Raw genomic sequence first — 15,393 nt, 5'->3', positions numbered from 1 at the left:
CATTTCAGGCTGATTTATTCAGAATAAAACACAACGGATCAATCAGAACTTGAGACTCTTCCAATTAACGGTCACAGCCAGAAACATATCCGACATTGACTCACCTGTGGATTACCTGTAAAATTTGGGCAGCTGCCGGATTAGGTCAGAGGTCAACCTCCCCATCCCCAAAATCAATTTACAGAACAATGAATGTGAGACTAAGGCTGCGTCTTAAGTTTTCACTGACTCGTGCGAGCGACCAGGTGGCGCTGTCCCTGGGACTGAAAGGCTTGTCCAAAAATTGGTTCATATTCTTAATTGTCTCAAATCGGTTTTTGTGTTGACTAGACTAAAAAAAATCTCCTGCAAGGAATGGGCCTTAAGCAATTCTGTTCAAATTCTATCTAAAAAAGCCACTCTCGTCCCGATGGGACTGGAACCAATCCGGCAATTTTCAGCTCAACCAAAAATATTTGAAAATCTACAGTGTTTTAATTAAGATAGTGACAGAAACATTCCTTTAATTTCTTCCTCTATTCCCCATAGTCAACCCACTCAGAATGGCTTTCGCTGGAAGGACCACTTCACTTCAATGAAGCTGAGGCCTTACTCTAAACAGTGCCATTAACTTAGAAAATGGTTCATATTCTTAATTGTCTCAAATCGGTTTTTGTGTTGACTAGACTAAAAAAAATCTCCTGCAAGGAATGGGCCTTAAGCGGAAGGAGCACTGAACACAAGCCACAGAAGGAGGCAGATGACCCAAAGCTTGGTCCGAGATGTAGGTGTTAAAGAGGTGCTTTAAGGAAGAGAGTCGGAGATGTTTAGGGATGGAATCTACATGTGAAACCTGACCCCATGTCAATCGATTATGTCGCCAAGGGACGGTATGTAGATGCGGAAGAAGAGGGATCAAGGATAGATCCTTGGAGGACTCCAGAGGTAATGGGGCAGGAGCAGGAAAGAAAGACTTGCATTTCTATAGCGCCTTTCACCAACTCAGGACGTCCAAACGCGCTTTACAGCCAATGAAGTACTTTTTGAAGTGTAGTCACTGTTGTAATGTAGGAAATGTGGCAGCCAATTTGCGCACAGCAAGATCCCACAAACAGCAATGTGATAATGACCAGATAATCTGTTTTAGTGATGTTGGTTGAGGGATAAATATTGGCCAGGACACCGGGGAGAACCCCCCTGCTCTTCTTCAAAATAGTGCCATGGCATCTTTTACATCCACCTGAGAGAGCAGACGGGGCCTCGGTTTAAAGATGGCACCTCCGACAGTGCGGCGCTCCCTCAGTACTGCCCCTCCGACAGTGCGGCGCTCCCTCAGTACTGCCCCTCCGACAGTGCGGCGCTCCCTCAGTACTGCCCCTCCGACAGTGCGGCGCTCCCTCAGTACTGCCCCTCCGACAGTGCGGCGCTCCCTCAGTACTGCCCCTCCGACAGTGCAGCGCTCCCACAGTACTGCCCTCCAACAGTGCAGCGCTCCCTCAGTACTGCCCCTCCGACAGTGCGGCGCTCCCTCAGTACTGCTCCTCCGACAGTGCGGCGCTCCCTCAGTACTGCCCCTCCGACGGTGCGGCGCTCCCTCAGTACTGCCCCTCCGACAGTGCGGCGCTCCCTCAGTACTGCCCCTCCGACAGTGCGGTGCTCTCTCAGTACTGCCTCTCCGACAGTGCAGCACTCCCTCAGTACTGCCCCTCCAACAGTGCGGCACTCCCTCAGTACTGCCCCTCCGACAGTGCGGCGCTCCCTCAGTACTGCCCCTCCGACAGTGCGGCGCTCCCTCAGTACTGTCCCTCCGACAGTGCTGCGCTCCCTCAGTACTGCCCCTCCGACAGTGCGGCGCTCCCTCAGTACTGCCCCTCCGACAGTGCGGCGCTCCCTCAGTACTGCCCCTCCGACAGTGCGGCGCTCCCTCAGTACTGCCCCTCCGACAGTGCGGCGCTCCCTCAGTACTGCCCCTCCGACAGTGCAGGGCTCCCTCAGTACTGCACTGGAGTGTCAGCCTGGATTTTCTTTTATGCTCAAGGCTCTGGAGTGGGACTTGAACCCATTACCTTGTGACTCAGAGGCGAGAATGCTGCCCACTGAGACACGGCTGACACTGAAGAGAAGCTGGAGGTGTCTGGTTGCGATTGGATAGGCAAGAGTGGAATCACGCAGAATAATGGAGGAGAGGCGTTGGGAGAAAATTATCTGGTTGATCGTGTCAAAGGTTGGAGCGAGGTAAAAAGGGATGGTCACAGTCACAGAGAATATCGTGAGTGACTTTGGTTGGTGCTGTGGAAAAGGAGGAAACCTGATTGGAGTGATTCAAACAGGGAGTTCTGGGAATGCAGGGGAGGCAGGAAGGGAAATTGGGTGGTCAACAGTTTATTGGGAATGGGATTGAGGGAGAAGGCGGACAGCAGACAGGGGAAGCAGCAGACGCAGTCTCAATCTTGACCAGAAAAGTCCATGAGCTCCTTGCATTTTATTTGGAGATCAGGGGAGAGGGTTTAAGGAGGTGGTTGGCAGAGGAGAATGGAAGCCGGGTGAGGTAAAGGGGCACCATCACATCTATAACCTACTCACGACCGATCACTCTTAAAGACGTGAGTGCTTCTTGTAGTGTCCGAGGATCAATAATACTCAGACTGCAGGAGAACAATAAAACAGGTATTTACTGAACAGAGAGTAATTCAAGACTGAAATACAGAAGCCTGCTATGGCTTTATATACAGGGGTGGTCACTGCTGGTACTGCAGTATAGAATCAGTTCTTCTCTTAAAGGCACATACACAACACTTCTCACTGAACCCACCGGATTTTGGTCACCCCACTTACTCTCTTTTGACTCGCTGTCCATTTTCCTTGCGCCCATTTTCACTTGCACGAAACACAATGGCGTGTTTTCAAGTGGCTTAAATTATCTCGTTGAATGTTTGTGAAACAGTTCTTCATTACCACAGAAAGGGAAGTCATCAAAACGAAATGGTTGGCACAAGATTGCATTTAGTAGAAGAGTGTGGACTCCCTCCTGGGTCAATGCGAGCGAGGCGCCTGCAGACTCTCTTTGAATAAATATTGGGAAAAAAATCAGTTTGAATGCAATTGTCCTGTAAATGAAGTCTGGTTAAATTGAGCAGCGAGCTGGAGCTGTCGAGTGAATGATGACTTTTAATCGATGTTTTTCTAAGTAAGTGAGACACAGGGCACTGGGCAACATGGAGTGCCTGCTGGAGACAGTGCTGAAGTGGTCTGTTTTGGTCTGATGATGTTGGAGTTCACGAGGATGGGATGATGGTCCATCCGATTAATGGAAGGGAGTCACCTCACCTCATGTGCTGGCCAATCAGCTCAGACCCACGAGCGATGAGATACCCAGCTTAGGGCTGCACTCATTCCTTGTTTGTGCACTGCACCTTTTATTTTCCTTTCTAATTTCTCCGTTCCCTTCGCCCCCTGCCCTTTGGCCTCCGTTCCCTTCGCCCCCTGTCCTTTGACTTCCGTTCCCTTCGCCCCCTGCCCTTTGGCCTCCGTTCCCTTCACCCCCTGCCCTTTGGCCTCCGTTCCCTTCGCCCCCTGCCCTTTGACCTCCGTTCCCTTCGCCCCCTGCCCTTTGGTCTCCGTTCCCTTCGCCCCCTGTCCTTTGGCCTCCGTTCTCTTCGCCCCCTGCCCTTTGGCCTCCGTTCCCTTCGCCCCCTGTCCTTTGACCTCCGTTCCCTTCGCCCCCTGCCCTTTGGCCTCCGTTCCCTTCACCCCCTGCCCTTTGGCCTCCGTTCCCTTCGCCCCCTGTCCTTTGACCTCCGTTCCCTTTGCCCCCTGCCCTTTGACCTCCGTTCCCTTCGCCCCCTGTCCTTTGGCCTCCGTTCCCTTTGCCCCCTGCCCTTTGGCCTCCGTTCCCTTCGCCCCCTGCCCTTTGGCCTCCGTTCCCTTCGCCCCCTGTCCTTTGACCTCCGTTCCCTTCGCCCCCTGTCCTTTGGCCTCCGTTCCCTTCGCCCCCTGCCCTTTGGCCTCCGTTCCCTTCGCCCCCTGCCCTTTGGCCTCCGTTCCCTTCGCCCCCTGCCCTTTGGCCTCCGTTCCCTTCGCCCCCTGTCCTTTGGCCTCCGTTCCCTTCGCCCCCTGCCCTTTGGCCTCCGTTCCCTTCGCCCCCTGCCCTTTGGCCTCCGTTCCCTTCGCCCCCTGCCCTTTGGCCTCCGTTCCCTTCGCCCCCTGTCCTTTGGCCTCCGTTCCCTTCGCCCCCTGCCCTTTGGCCTCCGTTCCCTTCGCCCCCTGTCCTTTGGCCTCCGTTCCCTTCGCCCCCTGTCCTTTGGCCTCCGTTCCCTTCGCCCCCTGTCCTTTGGCCTCCGTTCCCTTCGCCCCCTGCCCTTTGGCCTCCGTTCCCTTCGCCCCCTGCCCTTTGGCCTCCGTTCCCTTCGCCCCCTGTCCTTTGGCCTCCGTTCCCTTCGCCCCCTGCCCTTTGGCCTCCGTTCCCTAAGACCTGGCTCCTCGAGCAGTGGCCATTCTTTGTGTCTGCGGTTGGACAGTGAGCAGGGGGAAGCCATTTGACCAATGGAGGAGGGTCAGAGCTGAACCCACGGCAGCGGTTACAGCATCGGTCTGCCGGCTCCACCAACATCAGGGAATAAAACTCAGGAACTTCAACTAGGAGGGGTTGGTGCCAAACATTTAGCAGGACACAGATTTAAGGAGATTGGCAAAAGAATCAGAGGGGAGGTGAGGAAACATTTTTTACGCAGAAAGTTGTTATGATGATCTGGAATGCACTGCCTGAAGCAGGTTCAATAGTAACTTTCAAAAGGGAATTGGATATATACCGTAGCATAGAGGTCCAGAGGCCTGGACTAATAATCTGGACATACAAGTTCAAATCCATCCACGGTAGCTGTGGAATTTAAATTCAGTTAATTAAATAACAACAACAACTTGTATTTATATAGCACCTTTAACGTAGTAAAATGCCCCAAGGGGCTGCACAGGAGTATTATAAGACAAAGAATTTGACATCGAGCCACGTAAGGATAAATTAGGACAGGTGACCAAAAGCTTGGTCAAGGAGGTAGGTTTTAAGGAGCGTCTTAAAGGAGGAGAGGTAGAGAGGCGGAGAGGTTTAGGCAGGGAATTCCAGAGCTTAGGGCCCAGGCAACAGAAGGCACGGCTGCCAGTGGTTGAGTGATTATAATCAGGGATGCTCAAGAGGGCAGAATTAGAGGAGCGCAGATATTTCAGGGGGCTGTGGGTCTGAAAGCGATTACACAGATAGGAGCAAGGCCATGGAGGGACTTGAAAACAAGGATGAGAATTTTGAAATCGAGGCGTTGCTTAACCGGGAGTTAAAGTAGGTCAGTGAGCACAGGGGTGATGCGTGAACGGGACTTGGTGCGAGTTAGGACACGGGCAGCTGAGTTTTGGATCACATCAAGTTTACGTAGGGTAGAATGTGGGAGGCCAGCCAGGAGTGCGTTAGAATAGTCAATTCGAGAGGTAACAAAGGCATGGATGAGGGTTTCAGCAGCGGATGAGCTGAGGCAAGGGCGGAGACGGGCGATGTTACAGAGGTGGAAATAGACAGTCTTTGTTATTCTGCGGCTATGTGGTCGGAAGCTCATTTCAGGGTCAAATATGACACCAAGGTTGCGAACAGTGTGGTTCAGCCTCAGACAGATGTTAGGGAGAGGGATGGAGTCAGTGGCTAGGGAACGGAGTTTGTGGCGGAGACCGAAAACAATGGCTTCGGTTTTCCCAATATTTAATTGGAGAAAACTTCTGCTCATCCAGAACTGGATGTCGGACAAGCAGTCTGACAATTTAGAGACAGTGGAGGGGTCGAGAGAAGTGGTAGTGAGGTAGAGCTGGGTGTCGTCAGCGTACATGTGGAAACTGACGCTGTGTTTTCAGATGATGTCGCCAAGGGGCAACATGTAGATGAGAAATAGGAGGGGCCGAGGATAGATCCTTGGGGGACACCAGAGGGAACGATGTGGGAGCGGGAAGAGAAGCCGTTGCAGGTGATTCTGTGGCTACGATTAGATAGATAAGAATGGAACCAGGCGAGTGCAGTCCCACCCAGCTGGACGACAGTGGAGAGGCGTTGGAGAAGGATGGAGTGGTCAACCATGTGAAAGGCTGCAGACAAGTCAAGAAAGACGAGGAGGGATAGTTTACCTTTGTTCAGTCACAAAGGATGTCATTGATGAGAGCCGTTTCGGTACTGTGGCGGGGCAGAAACCTGATTGGAGGGATTCAAACATGGAATTGCGGGAAAGATGGGCACGGATTTGGGAGGTGACAACATGTTCAAGTACTTTGGAGAGGAAAGGGAGGTTGGGGATGGGGCGGTAGTTTGCAAGGACGGCGGGGGTCAAGGGTTGGTTTTTTGAGAGGGGTGATGACGGCAGATTTGAGGGAGACGGGGACAGTACCTGAGGAGAGAGAACCGTTAACAATATCAACTAACATGGGAGCCAGAAAAGGAAGTTGGGTGGTCAGCAGTTTGGTGGGAATAGGGTCGAGGGAGCAGGAGGTGGGTCTCATGGACAAGATGAGCGTGGAGAGATCATGAGGGGAGATCGGAGAGAAACTGGAGAAAGATGCGAGTTCAGGGCTAGGGCAGGGGGGAACCTTAGAGGAAGTTTGGCCCGGTGGGCTAGGGGAAGGAAGGGAAGTGGCAGAGGCAGCTGATCGGATGGTCTCAATCTTAGAGACAAAGAAGTCCATGAGCTCCTCACATTTGTTGTTGGAGGTGAGGGTGGAGGAGACAGGGGAGAGGGGTTTGCAACCATCTTCAGCCAGAAGTGCCGAGTGGATGATCCATATCGGCCTCCTCCTGAGGTCTCCACCATCACAGAAGCCAGTCTTCAGCCAATTCGATTCACTCCACGTGATATCAAAAAACATCTGAGCGCACTGGATACAGTAAAGGCTGTGGGCCCTGACAACATCCCGGCTGTAGAGCTGAAGACTTGTGCTCTAGAACTATCCATGCCTCTAGCCAAGCTGTTCCAGTACAGCTACAACACTGGCATCTGTCTGACAATGGAAAATTGCCCAGGTATATCCTGTCCCCAAAAAGCAGGACAAATCCAATCCAGCCAATTACTGCCCCATCAATCTATTCTCAATCATCAGCAAAGTGATGGAAGGTATCGTCAACAGTGCTATCAAGCGGCACTTACCAATAACCTGCTCACTAATGCCCAGTTTGGGTTCCGCCAAGACCACTCGGCCTAGAAATTCGGTATAGCCGCGTTTGGGGCGCAAGTCCTGGCGATGTGCAAAGTTTAGCGCCAGGCGCAATTTAGCGCCACCTAGCGCGATATTGGGTTGCAGCGCCCCTAAAGGTGATTGCGGCGCTAAATCAGGCGCTGCACGCTACTCTTAAGGCGCTAACCCGGCGGCGCAACTCAATTTCGCGGCGGCAGGGCATCACCAGACACACTCACTGCCTTGTAGGCCTTCAAAGCGGTGGGAGCCTACCTGTGGCGCACCAGCCTAGCAAGACATGGAAAGGGTGAGGCAGAGGGCGGAACGCCTCACTGATGGGGCATTGGATGCTTTGTTTGGCGCAGTGGAATCAAGGCCAAGGAAGATGTCGGAATGTGATTTATGTTTTGGACAGTCTCCCAGGTGTGAGAGGCAGTTATGTGTCAGTGTATTAGTTTTGCTTTCTGTTGCCATAGCTTTCTCATGTTTGAAGGAACCACATTTTGTGTAATGAAACACTTTCTTCATTTACAATGGCTATGCCTGCTATTTACATGCATCTTGCCCTTCACAGGCTTGGGGGTATCAGACCGGTTCCATTCCTGTCCTTGGAATGGCAGCAAGCATTCCGTGAGAGGGGCCTAGAAGCTACTTCTGATCAGCCTCTGACGCACAGCCTGAGAAGAGCCGCTCGCGTAGACGTTCAGGCCATCAGGCATCTTCTCAGCCACCGACAGAGATGTCCTGCACCTTATCTGAGGCTGCAGATCTGGCTGAAGCAGCTGGCACAGCTCAGTCACCACCTCCTTTTTAAATCGCAGCCTTCTGACACACTGCTCCTCTGGCATGTTCATGTAGGAAAACTGCTGTCGGAAAACCCTGCCAGCGTAAGGTCTGATGTGGCGATGTCTGTTGGCCCTCCTCCGTCTGGCCATGCCCGCCCCCCTCTCCGAGCGTCTCAGTGCCCTTTCCAGATGATTCAGCAGTAGGATGTTCCCCTCCAATGCAGCCCCCATAATAAGTGCCCACAGGAAGGTTCCCTGTTGTCAAGGCTCACCAACAGCAAGGTGATGGTCAGAAGGCTGAAGATCGTCTGTCTGCGCTGGCTCTCAGTGTGCAGCTCAGCAACTCTTTGTAGCTCTCGAGGAAGTTGTGCTCCAAAAATGGCTGCCGCTTTTAAACCACACCAATCCCCTTTAAATAACGCTCCTCCAGCCCGAGAGCGACTTGGTAAGGTTCCAGGTAAGCGGTCACTATTAGCGCCAGGCGCTACAGAGGGGGGTGCCACTGAATTTCCGGTCCGGGGCGCCCAAAAGGCGTTGCACACTCAAATGACGTCATAATCAGCCTGCGCCCATGAGCGGGCGCCGGCGCTAAATGCATGCTCAATATGAGGCGAGGCGCTAGACGCCCTGCGCCCGCCCAGAAATTGGCTAGCGCCCCACTTCTCGGCCTCTTTAGGCGTTAATCAATGGCGCTAACAACCGAATTTCTCCCCCCCTCGGCTCTAGACCTCATTACAGCCTTGGTCCAAACATGGACAAAGGAGCTGAATTTCAGAGGTGAGGTGAGAGTGACTGCCCTTGACATCAAGGCAGCATTTGACCGAGTGTGGCATGAAGGAGCCCCAGTAAAACTGAAGTCAATGGGAATCGGGGGGAAAACGCTCCACTGGCTGGAGTCATACCTAGCACAAAGGAAGATGATTGTGGTGGTTGGAGGCCAATCATCAACATTGTTGCAGGAGTTCCTCAGGGCAGTGTCCTAGGCCCAAACATCTTCAGCTGCTTCATCAATGACCTTCCCTCCATCATAAGGTCAGAAGTGGGGATGTTTGCTGATGATTGCACAGTGTTCAGTTCCATTCACAAATCCTCAGATAATGAAGCAGTCCCTGCCTGAATGCAGCAAGACCTGGACAACATTTAGGTTTGGGCTGATAAATGGCAGGTAACATTCGCACCACACAAGTGCCAGGCAATGATTATCTCCAATAAGAGAGAGTCTAACCCCTACCCTTGACATTCATTGGCATTACCATCGCCGTATCCCCCACCATCAACATCCTGGAGGTCATCATTGAGCAGAAACTTAACTGGGCCAGCCACATAAATACTGTGGCAACAAGAGCGGGTCAGAGGCTGGGTATTCTGTGGCGAGTGTCTCGCCTCCTGACTCCGCAAAGTCTTTCCACCATCTACAAAGCACAAGTCAGGAGTGTGATGGAATACTCTCTGCTTGCCTGGATGAGTGCAGCTCCAACAACACTCAATGAGCTCGACACCATCCAGGACAAAGCAGCCCGCTTGATTGGCATCCCATCCACCACCTTAAACATTCACTCCCTCCACCACCGGCGCACCGTGGCTAAAGTGTGCACCATCTACAAGGTGCACTGCAGCAACTCGCCAAGGCTTCTTCGGCAGCACCTCCCAAACCCGCGACCTCTTCCACCTAGAAGGACAAGGGCAGCAGGTGCATGGGAACACCATCACCTCCAAGTTCCCCTCCAAGTCACACACCATCCTGACTTGGAAATATATCGCTGATCCTTCATCGTCGCTGGGTCAAAATCCTGGAACTCCCTCCCTAACAGCACTGTGGGAGTACCTTCACCACACGGACTGCAGCGGTTCAAGAAAGCGGCTCACCACCACCTTCTCAAGGGCAACTAAGGATGGGCAATAAATGCTGGCCTTGCCAGTGATGCCCAGATCCCATAAACGAATAAAAAAAGTTTGAAGGGAAAAAATTTACAGGGCTAAGGGGAAAGAGCAGGGGAATGGGACTAATTGGATAGCTCTTTCAAAGAACTGGCACAGGCACGATGGGCCAAATGGCCTCCTTTGGTACTCTACTTGCAGTTATATACCACCTTTAACATAACTGGACACCAAGCCAAAGAAGGACTAAAAGCTTAGATAAAGGAGCGTCGTAAAGGAGAGAGAGGTAGCGAGGCGGAGAGGTTTAGGGAGGGGATACCAGAGCTTAGGGCTCAGGCAGCTGAAGGCAAGGCCGCCAATGGTGGGGCGATGAAAATTGGGGATGCACAAGAGGCCAGAATTTGAGGAGTGCAGAGATCTCAGTGGGCTGTAGGAGGTTACAGAGATATGGAGGAGAGTTTTAAAACTGAGCCGTTGCCGGACCAAGAGCCAATGTTCGTCAGCGAGCACAGAAGTGATGGGTGAACGGGATTTGGTGCGAGTTAGGACACGGGGCAGTGAGCACAGGGGGTGATGGGTGAACGGGACTGGGTGTGAGTTAGGACACGGGGCAGTGAGCACAGGGGGTGATGGGTGAACGGGACTTGGTGCGAGTTAGGATACGGGGTAGTGAGCACAGAAGTGATGGGTGAACGGGACTTGGTGCGAGTTAGGACACGGGGCAGTGAGCACAGGGGGTGATGGGTGAACGGGACTTGGTGCGAGTTAGGACACGGGGCAGTGAGCACAGGGGGTGATGGGTGAACGGGACTGGGTGTGAGTTAGGACACGGGGCAGTGAGCACAGGGGGTGATGGGTGAACGGGACTTGGTGCGAGTTAGGACACGGGGCAGTGAGCACAGAAGTGATGGGTGAACGGGACTTGGTGCGAGTTAGGACACGGGGCAGTGAGCACAGGGGGTGATGGGTGAACGGGACTTGGTGCGAGTTAGGATACGGGGCAGTGAGCACAGAAGTGATGGGTGAACGGGACTTGGTGTGAGTTAGGACACGGGGCAGTGAGCACAGGGGGTGATGGGTGAACGGGACTTGGTGCGAGTTAGGACACGGGGCAGTGAGCACAGGGGGTGATGGGTGAACGGGACTTGGTGCGAGTTAGGACACGGGGCAGTGAGCACAGGGGGTGATGGGTGAACGGGACTGGGTGTGAGTTAGGACACGGGGCAGTGAGCACAGGGGGTGATGGGTGAACGGGACTTGGTGCGAGTTAGGACACGGGGCAGTGAGCACAGAAGTGATGGGTGAACGGGACTTGGTGCGAGTTAGGACACGGGGCAGTGAGCACAGGGGGTGATGGGTGAACGAGACTGGGTGTGAGTTAGGACACGGGGCAGTGAGCACAGGGGGTGATGGGTGAACGGGACTTGGTGCGAGTTAGGACACGGGGCAGTGAGCACAGGGGGTGATGGGTGAACGGGACTTGGTGCGAGTTAGGACACGGGGCAGTGAGCACAGGGGGTGATGGGTGAACGGGACTTGGTGCGAGTTAGGACACGGGGCAGTGAGCACAGGGGGTGATGGGTGAACGGGACTTGGTGCGAGTTAGGATACGGTCAGCGGGGTTGTGGATGAGTTCAAGTTTACGGAGGGTGGAAAATGGGAGGCCGGCCAGGAGAAGATTGGAATGGTCAAGTCTAGAGGGAACAAATACACGGATGAGGGTTTCAGCAGCAGGTGCAGAGACGGGCGATGTTATGGAGGTGGAAGTCGGCGGTCTTGGTGCTGGAAAGGACATGTGGTCGGAAGCTCAGCTCAGGGTAAAATAGGACGCTGAGGTCATGAACAGTCTGGTTCAGCCTGAGACAAAGGCTGTGACATTTTCCTACAAACCAAGTCCCTGGAACCTACAAATAAATATGTGGCAGGAGATGCAAATTGATGGCCCAAGGTTTGAGTACTGACACTCGGGTGTCAGCTGTGGCTCAGTTGGTTGCAGGTTCAAGTCCCACTCCAGAGACTTGAGCACAAAAATCTAGGCTGACACTCCAGTGCAGTATTGAGGGAGTGCTGCACTGTCGGAGGTGTTGTCTTTCGGATGAGACGTGAAACCTGAAGGGATAATTACTAGTTCTAGCCCCTTTAGGGCTACCCCGGATCAGGCGTATTCCCCAGACGTTCACTTTCAACTAAAGTTTGAGGTAGCTGAATCCTAAAGACGCTTAATTGGGTCTAAAGGTCCAGGCTATCTCTCCCTAAAGGGAAGGAACAACCTGAAGATGTTACCGTCCTCCAGATAGCACTTTTAATAAGTTTAGCTAGACTGTAATGTTCTGGATATTATGAGGGTCCGGATAACTCCCCCAGAATTCTGCAACTCCTCACCAAAGAGCGTACAGAGATTGAGTTTGATACAGAAGTATTATGTGAGACTGGTTCTAAAAATATATAGAATTATTAAAGAACCGACAAGTAATTTACAGTTGGTGATTCAATCGCAACATTAACAGTTCCAAAAACAGAAAGCTTACAATTCTATTATCAGAGATCCTTATTCTCAAATCTTAACTTCTCTACATTTACAGTTCTTAGTTTATTCCAGGATATCCACCAAAATCAATACCTTTCAATACCTTGATCCCCGAGGTACAAAGAGTTGTAGACTTACAGAGCTTGCCTCTGAAGCTGAGAATCACTTTGCCCCTTACAGCGAATCTATCATCCCATTTGAAAGATCAATATTTATATCCTTTTTCAGTAGTCTATCCTTTTAAGTTTTCTGCTGATGTAAGCTAATTAGCTCTAGTCATTTTTCTGCTGACCCCTGCTATTCTTAGTCAGTTCAGCTGGTAGCAAGCAGACTCGTGTCTCTCCTTTAGGTGTTCGAAGCTTATCATAAAAAACGGTGTGGAGCAGGTGCATCTATTTGATGTCATTCTTACTAAGGTCTTCTGTTTGTGTCTTTTTACGATGTATAAATTAAAACTCCTCAACCAGGGTGATCTATGCAATTCTTAAGTCACCTCAGCTGGTTGCAACACAGAATCGTGTCTCCTGTGTTTTTCATTTTTATGAAGGCATATGTTTTTTTAATTTTCTGTGTTTCTTTCCAAAGTGTAATTTACGACACCTTAACAGGGTGTACCAGTGTTTTTTCCAAGGCTGCAGACTTCAGGAGTCTCCAACCTCCTGTTTCAATAAGGTTATTGATTCAGTGTCAACAACTTATCTTATCTCACTAGCCTGTATGCTGTTTACAGCTTTTCCATTGTTAGGTTTTTAGATTTTTAGATTTTCAAGCCCAGTTTGTCATGTTAGAAAGGCTAGAATTCTTTCATAGAATGGTGTATTTTTCTGAATATGGCTTGTTCCTTCACAAACCGAGGCCCTGTCTGCTCTCTCAGGTGGACATAAAAGATCCTATGGCACTATTTTGAAGAGCAGGGGAGTTATCCCCGGTGTCCTAGCTAATAATCATCCCTCAATCAACATCACTAAAACAAATTATCTGCTCATTATCACGTTGTTGTTTGTGGGAGCTTGCTGTGTGCAAATTGGCTGCCACGTTTCCTTCATTACAGCAGTAACTATGCTTCAAAAAAAGTACTTCATTGGCTGTAAAGCGCTTTGGGACGTCCTGAGGTGGTGAAAGGCGCTATATAAATGCAAGTCTTTCTTTCTAATTGTAAAATGGGACAGAATCATATTTATGTTAGTTTCTGAACAAGTTGAAAAAGAAAAATGGAATGGAATTCTCCTTTTCCCATTTCAGTGTAAGGATGATTCCTTCAGTCTCTGCTTTCAATGTCTTTTGATTTCAAGGTAGGAGGAGTCTGTGGGTAAATGTCATTTGATGAGATGCGGTTTGTAGTGTCAGTCCAAGCTCGGTCTCTCTCTCACTCAAAAGTCTGTCAAACCGTTACTTTCTCTTAAAATGCCTGGATTAAGGAGATTAAAGTCAGTACTGGATCACTGTGTATTTCACGACTCACATTTTTAATGGTGTACAATACACACCAGTTACAAGTACTGCACCGTGTAATATTACAAACCTGTTACAAGTGCTGCACGGTACGTACATTACTAGCCAAGCAGAACGAGGAGAGGCAATATGAACTAAATGGTAGTTTTAAAGGGGGTGCAGGAACAGAGACCTGGGGGTGTACGTACACAAATCTTTGAAGGTGGCAGGACAAGTTGAGAAGGCTGTTAAAAAAGTGTTTGGGATCCTTGGTTTTATTAATAGAGGAATCGAGTACAAAAGCCAGGAAGTGATGCTAAACCTTTATAGAACACTGGTTAGGCCCCAGCTGGAGTATTGTGTCCAATTCTGAGCACCACACTTTAGGAAGGATGTCAAGGCCTTGGAGAGGGTGCAGAGGAGATTTACTAGAATGGTTCCAGGGATGAACGACTTCAGTTATGTGGAGAGACTGGAGAAGCTGGGGTTGTTCTCCTTAGAGCAGAGAAGGTTAAGGGGAGATTTAATGGAGGTGTTCAAAATCATGAAGGGTTTTGATCGAGTAAATAAGGAGAGACTGTTTCCAGTGGCAGGAGGGTCGGTAACCAGAGGACACAGATTGAAGGGAATTGGCAAAAGAACCAGAGGGGGAGATGAAGAGATTTTTATTCATGCAGCGAGTTGTTGTGATCTGGAATGCGCTGCCTGAAAGGGCGGTGGAAGCAGATTCAATAGTAACTTTCAAAATGGAATTAAATACTTGAAAAGGAAAAATTGCTGGGCTCTGGGGAGAGTGGGACTAATTGAATAGCACTTTCAAAGAGCCGGCACAGGCACGATGGGCCGAATGGTCTGTGCTGCACGATAGCCCAGCAATTTTTCTATGATAAGCTAAGTTTATGCAACCTGTCCTCATAATTTAACCCCTTTAGCCCCGGTATCATTCTGATGAATCTGCGCTGCCCCCCCTCCAAGGCCAATATATCATTCCTGAGGAGCGGGGCCCAGAACTGAACCTAGTGACTCCAGATGGGGTCTGACCAGAGCTCTGGACAGCTGCAGCATCGCTCCCTCCCCTTTGTATTCCAGCCCCAAGACAAAGGCTATGATGTGAAACTAATTTCTCCAGAACAAGGGGGCATAACCTTAAAATTAGAGCCAGGCCGTTCAGAGGTGATATCAGGAAGCAGTTCTTCACACAAAGGGTGGTGGAAATCTGGGACTCTCTCCCCCCCAAAAAGCTGATCATGCTGGGGGTCAACTGAAAATTTCAAAACTGAAATTGATAGATTTTTGTTGGGTAAGGGTATTAAGGGTTACAGAACTAAGGCGGGGAGATGGAGTTAAGAAACAGATCAGCCATGATCTGATTGAATGCGGAACAGAATGGAAGGGTTGAATGGCCTCCTCCTGTTCCTGTGTTCCAGTCTCCGAGACGCTGGGTTTGTTCAGTCTTGGAGTCTCTCGTTGGGTTTCAGTCTCAGATGAATGAATATTTTCCACTCAGTTAAATCTCAGCTATTATTTAGGGAGTAGAGAAGATTATCTCACTGGCAAATACCTCTCACAGAGCAGATCATGCATCCAAATCACACAGCA

The sequence above is a fragment of the Somniosus microcephalus genome, chromosome 13 (assembly GCF_052327205.1).
Source record: "Somniosus microcephalus isolate GS21.2 chromosome 13, FLI_Smic_1.0, whole genome shotgun sequence".
In the NCBI taxonomy this organism is placed as follows: domain Eukaryota; kingdom Metazoa; phylum Chordata; class Chondrichthyes; order Squaliformes; family Somniosidae; genus Somniosus; species Somniosus microcephalus.
This window is presented reverse-complemented; position numbering follows the sequence as displayed.